The sequence below is a fragment of the Apium graveolens genome, chromosome 10 (assembly GCF_009905375.1).
Source record: "Apium graveolens cultivar Ventura chromosome 10, ASM990537v1, whole genome shotgun sequence".
NCBI lineage: Eukaryota > Viridiplantae > Streptophyta > Magnoliopsida > Apiales > Apiaceae > Apium > Apium graveolens.
In genome coordinates, this window is record NC_133656.1 from 161,805,017 (window position 1) to 161,811,016 (window position 6,000).

The following is a 6,000-nucleotide window of genomic DNA, read 5'->3' on the forward strand; positions in this document are numbered from 1 at the left end:
CAGCATGAGGGTATTTATTATTAATTAAGTAAAGTGATATTGTGGAAAGAAAGACCGTGACAACCCGGATTCCCGACCCCGGATCTGGGGGTGTTACAGAAATGGTATCAGAGCTAAGCGTTATAAACCTCAGAGATGATGCGACGATAAAATAATAAACTCACAAAGATAATAAGAACTCTTGCCAAGTTCATGGTCGGACTACTTAAAGTAGTACTGACAGCTAAAACCCTTACAGGAACCCTTATAAGTATCATGATAGTAACTTAGCTCGTTTAATGTGTAGGCGCCTGAGATGGAGGACCCTGAGATGTACGAGCGTGAGCATGATGAGGCATTGCTGGATGTTGAGGATCAGGAGGAGCCTGAGATGGAGGAGGATGAGGAGAACCCCCCAGAGGAGCCTGAGACGGAGGTCATTGCTGTTTCAGATGAGGAGGACCCCTCAGAGGAGTCAGAGACAGAGGTTATTGCTATTCCAGATGAGGAGGACCCGGATGAGGTCCCAGTAGCTGAGGAGCGTGTTGGATCTATGGTAGTGTATGCTGGTATCCCTTTACCCACACTTCCGGTGGTCAGAGCCCCTACCCCTCCACCACTATCTTGGATTCCTGATGATGACAGCTCAGAGACCCATACTTCCGAGCCTAGGCAGACCGAGGAGGCACCCTCAGCGGCTCCGGATTCACCACCTCTTGACCCTGCCCAGAGGCAGTCTTCGTTAGCTCATGGATATGTTCAGGATGTTTTGAGGACCCGAGTGGCTGTTGCCGAGGCCCGACTGGATGAGGCCAGGAGGGAGCTGGATGCAGAGAGGGCGGGTAGGCGTACCCGAGCTTATGAGACCAGGGCTTCTATACCCCGATCCTTGAGGAGGGAGCTTACGGGGATAGAGCTCACGTCCCGAGCGAGACTCAGATCTCTGCAGGGGGACAGGCATGGTAGGATCTCCAGGCGGCAGGCCGACTATATCTTCCGTCGTGCGATGGAAAGGGTTTGGGAGCTGACCCGTTCCGGTGTGTGATTCAGGATTGATGATGGAATAGTCTAGTTGTCTAGTTAGCCGAGGCCTTAGTAAGAGCCAATTTTCCGGGATAGTTGACTTGTATATAGCATCCCTTTTTCTGACTAGACAGATAGACTCTTGTGTATCACTTTTGGGACAGATGACTGTAGCACTGTTGTACTTTTGACCAGATCAAACTATGTATTCTCGCATTATGTATATATTTGTTTCCTTTCAGTTCAGTTCCATAGTGACGGGATCACTGTTTTATTATTATTATTACTGCACTTCGTATTAGAACTTTCTTAAAATAATAGAATTGCGTTATACGTTCTCCCCATTATAAGAGCTGTGCAAGGCACAATGTTGTATATGATTGTGACCTAACGTTGAATTTTTCCCAATAATTGTTTTTATTATTATCAGAATCATGCCGCCAAGAAAGATTGGAACTAGGGCGAACCCTGGGTCTGAGGACCAGGGAAGCCATAATCAGGATAATAGAAACCAAGAACACAGTGAAGAGGAAGATGAGGATTATGTGGAACAGGATGACTCCCTGTATGAAGAGGAAGAGGAAACGTATGATGTTGAGGGATTCGAGATAGAGGCTGAAGAAGGAGAAACCGAGGTCGAGCAACCAGTACCAAACCCAGGCATGGATCCCATGGGCCAGTTTATGCAACTCCTAAGACAGAATTTGGAACGTCAACCCAACCCACCCCCTCAAGGAAGTAACAATGCAGTGGCAAACTCTTTCAGGGCTTTTAAGTCCCTTAAGCCCCCTGAGTTCCACGGATCAGCCGACCCAGTTGAGGCAAGGGCATGGTTAAAGGAAATGGAGAAATCTTTTGAGATTTTGAGTACCGAGGAGACACAGAAGACTGTATTTGCTACCTACCTTCTGAAAGGAGAAGCTAACTACTGGTGGGAGGCCAAGAAAAACATGGAGACAGGTGCTATTATAACCTGGGAGAGATTTAGTCAGTTGTTTCTGGGGAAGTATTTCCCGAGGTTTATGGAAAGCCAGATGGAGCTCAAGTTCTTGGAGCTAAAGCAGAATGATTTGTCTGTAGCAGAGTACGAGGCGAAATTTACTGAATTATCAAGGTTTGTGCCGGAGTTTGTGAGCACCGAGGAAAAGAAAGCTAGGAGGTTTCAGCAGGGACTGAAACCGTGGATTCAGAATAGGGTGGCAATCCTTGAGCTTACGGACTATGCCACTCTGGTGCAAAAGGCAACGATTGTAGAAGTTGGAAGTGAACAGATGCAGAAGGAAAGAGAGAAGAAAGGAATAAAGAGGAAAAGTATGAGCATGGGTGGAGGTTCCGCAGGAAGGAGCTTCCCAACTAGGTTTAATCGAGGAGCAGTGTCCCTGCCAGGAAGGAACACTGGGTTTAAGCGGCCAATGAGTGTGAGTGTGAGCCAGGGCGGCCAGAAGTCAAGAATGTCCTATTCCAACCAGTCTCGACCCCCATTGCCAGCCTGTAACAGATGTGGAAGGAACCACACTGGGGAGTGTAAGGAAAGGCCAGTAACCTGTTTTAAGTGCGGTCGGGAAGGCCACTATTCAACTAGGTGCCCATCATCAACCCCTGCCGTTGTTCCAACCACCAATTATCATCAGTGTGGACGCCAGGGTCATTGGAAGAAGGATTGCCCAATGAACAAACCAGCAGCTTCGGGAGCAAGCAGGGCTGCTTCTAATAAGCCACCTACTGCGAGGACTTTCAACATGACAGTCCAGGATGCTATGAAAGATTCAGATGTGATAGCAGGTACCCTTTCTCTAAATTCAGTCAGTGCAAATGTTTTATTTGATTCGGGAGCAACTAAATCTTTTATATCAAAGGACTTTGCGCGTAAGTTAAGACTTAAGGCTAAACCCTTGATAGAACCCTTACAAGTAGAAATAGCCAATCATGAAATTATTCCTGTTAACCAGATTCACCCCGCCTGTGAGATAGGCATAGGGGAGCAATCTTTCAGTGTTGATCTGATTCCTTTTAAATTAGGGGAGTTTGATGTGATTTTGGGGATGGATTGGCTATCTAGCAACGATGCTCAGATAGACTGTAAAGGGAAGAAAGTTAAGTTAAATATCCCCGGGAAGAAAGAAGTTATATTTAGAGGAAAGAGGCAGACGCAGAAATTTTTGACCATGGCTCAGGCCAAAAGGATGCTACGAAAAGGAAGTGAGGCCTACCTAGCTTATGTGGTGGACACGCAGAAGGAGGTGCCCAACTTACAAGATATTCCAGTAGTCAACGAATTTGAGGATGTATTCCCCCAAGACCTTCCGGGATTACCACCCGATAGAGTGATTGAATTTGCTATTGAGTTGGCCCCAGGGACGGCGCCAGTTTCCAAAGCACCTTACCGGTTAGCCCCGTTAGAAATGAAGGAATTAGCTATCCAATTGCAGGAACTCTTGGATAAGGGTATGATAAGACCCAGTGTGTCCCCGTGGGGAGCACCAGTTTTATTTGTTAAGAAGAAAGATGGGAGCATGAGGTTGTGCATAGACTATCGAGAGTTGAACAAGCTAACCATAAAGAACAGGTACCCATTACCTAGAATAGACGATCTGTTCGACCAGCTAAAGGATGCTGTTTATTTTTCCAAGATCGACCTGAGGACTGGATATCACCAACTAAAGATTAAACCCGAAGATATTTCCAAGACAGCGTTCCGTACCAGGTATGGGCATTATGAGTTCTTGGTAATGTCCTTTGGATTAACCAACGCCCCAGCAGCTTTCATGGATTTAATGAATAGAGTATTTAAGAAGTACTTGGACAAGTGTGTGATAGTTTTTATCGATGATATTTTGATCTACTCAAGGACTGAGGCAGAACATGCAGAGCATTTGAGGATAGCTCTAGGAATACTCAGAGAGGAGCAGTTATATGCCAAATTCTCGAAGTGTGAATTCTGGCGGAATGAAGTATAGTTTTTAGGACATGTGATCAATAAAGAAGGAGTATTGGTCGACCCCTCCAAGATAGAGGCGGTCTCAAATTGGGAAAGGCCAACCACACCCACAGAGGTAAGGAGTTTCATAGGATTGGCCGGCTACTATCGTAGATTTGTACAGGACTTTGCGAAGATCGCAGCCCCTTTGACACGACTTACTCGTAAGACAGAGAAGTTTGAATGGACGGAGAAATGCGAGAACAGTTTTCAGGAATTAAAGAAAAGGTTGATAACGGCTCCGGTATTGGCATTGCCGGATGGAAAAGGAGATTTTGTGATATATAGTGACGCGTCGCACAAAGGATTAGGATGTGTGCTTATGCAGCACGGTAAAGTTATTGCGTATGCATCGAGACAACTGAAGGAATACGAGGTTAGATATCCTACTCATGACCTTGAGCTCGCAGCAATAGTATTTGCTTTAAAAATTTGGAGGCACTACTTGTATGGAGAGAAGTGCGAGATTTTCACAGACCATAAGAGCCTCAAGTACATATTTACGCAGAAAGAGCTCAACATGCGCCAGAGGAGATGGCTAGAACTAATCAAGGACTATGATTGTGAGATTCTCTATCATCCAGGGAAAGCCAATGTGGTGGCTGATGCCCTTAGTAGAAAGGAAAGACTCAGAATGATAACGACCTCGGAAGAGTTGATAAGGGATTTTGAGAAAATGGAAATAGAAGTAAAGGTAACCGGAACCGGAACTGAAAAGCTTTTTGAGATCTCAATGCAGCCAGAATTATTGGAAAAGATCAGATTGTGCCAAGAGAAAATAATGAATGAAGACAGAAAGTCAATGACTGGAGAGGAGATCCATACTGAGAAAGATGATAAAGGGATAATGAGGTATTCCTACCGAATTTGGGTTCCGAATGTTCAAGAACTTAAAGATGAGATTTTGGATGAAAGCCATAGTTCAAGGTATTCCATTCACCCAGGAAGTACCAAGATGTATAGGGATTTGAAGGAATATTACTGGTGGCCCAACATGAAGAGGGACGTAGCAGAATGGGTGAACAAGTGTTTGACTTGCCAAAGAGTAAAGGCAGAGCACCAGAGACCCAGTGGACTTTTGCGACCCCTGGAGATTCCCGAATGGAAATGGGAACAGATAGCGATGGATTTTGTTGTAGGCTTGCCAAGGACGAAAGCCAATCACGATGCCATTTGGGTAATTATAGACCGATTGACAAAGTCAGCTCATTTCATTCCTATCAATGAGAGATACACAGTCGATAGACTGGTGGACATTTACCTTAAGGAAATAGTGACACGACATGGAGTCCCAGCGTCCATTGTCTCAGACCGAGACCCTAGGTTCAACTCCAGATTTTGGAGGAGCTTTCAGGAATGTGCGGGGACCAAGTTAAATATGAGTACCGCGTACCATCCCCAGAAGGATGGACAGAGTGAAAGGACCATCCAGACACTAGAGGATATGTTGAGAGTCTGTGCAATAGACCTTAAAGGAAGTTGGGATGATCACCTGCCGTTGATCGAGTTTTCTTATAACAATAGCTTTCATGCTAGCATCGGGATGCCGCCTTATGAGGCCTTGTACGGAAGAAGGTGTCGATCTCCCTTATACTGGGATGAAGTAGGAGAGCGGAAGATGCTCGGACCCGAAGTGGTCCAAAGGACCAAAGATATAGTGGATCTTATCAGAGGGCGACTTGTAGCAGCCCAAGACAGACAGAAGAAATATGCAGACCTAGCCCGAAAGGACAAGGAATATGAAGTAGGGGACTTAGTACTGTTGAAAGTATCCCCTTGGAAGGGATTAATGAGGTTCGGAAAGAAGGGAAAACTAAGCCCAAGATACATTGGACCTTTTGAGATATTAAGACGGATTGGAAAGTTAGCTTACGAGCTAGCCCTACCCCCTAATTTGCAACAAGTTCATAATGTGTTCCATGTGTCAATGCTAAGGAGGTATCATCGGGATGCCAGGCACATAGTGGAGTACGAGCAGGTGGATATGCAGCCAGATCTAACTTACGTGGAGAAGCCAGTAA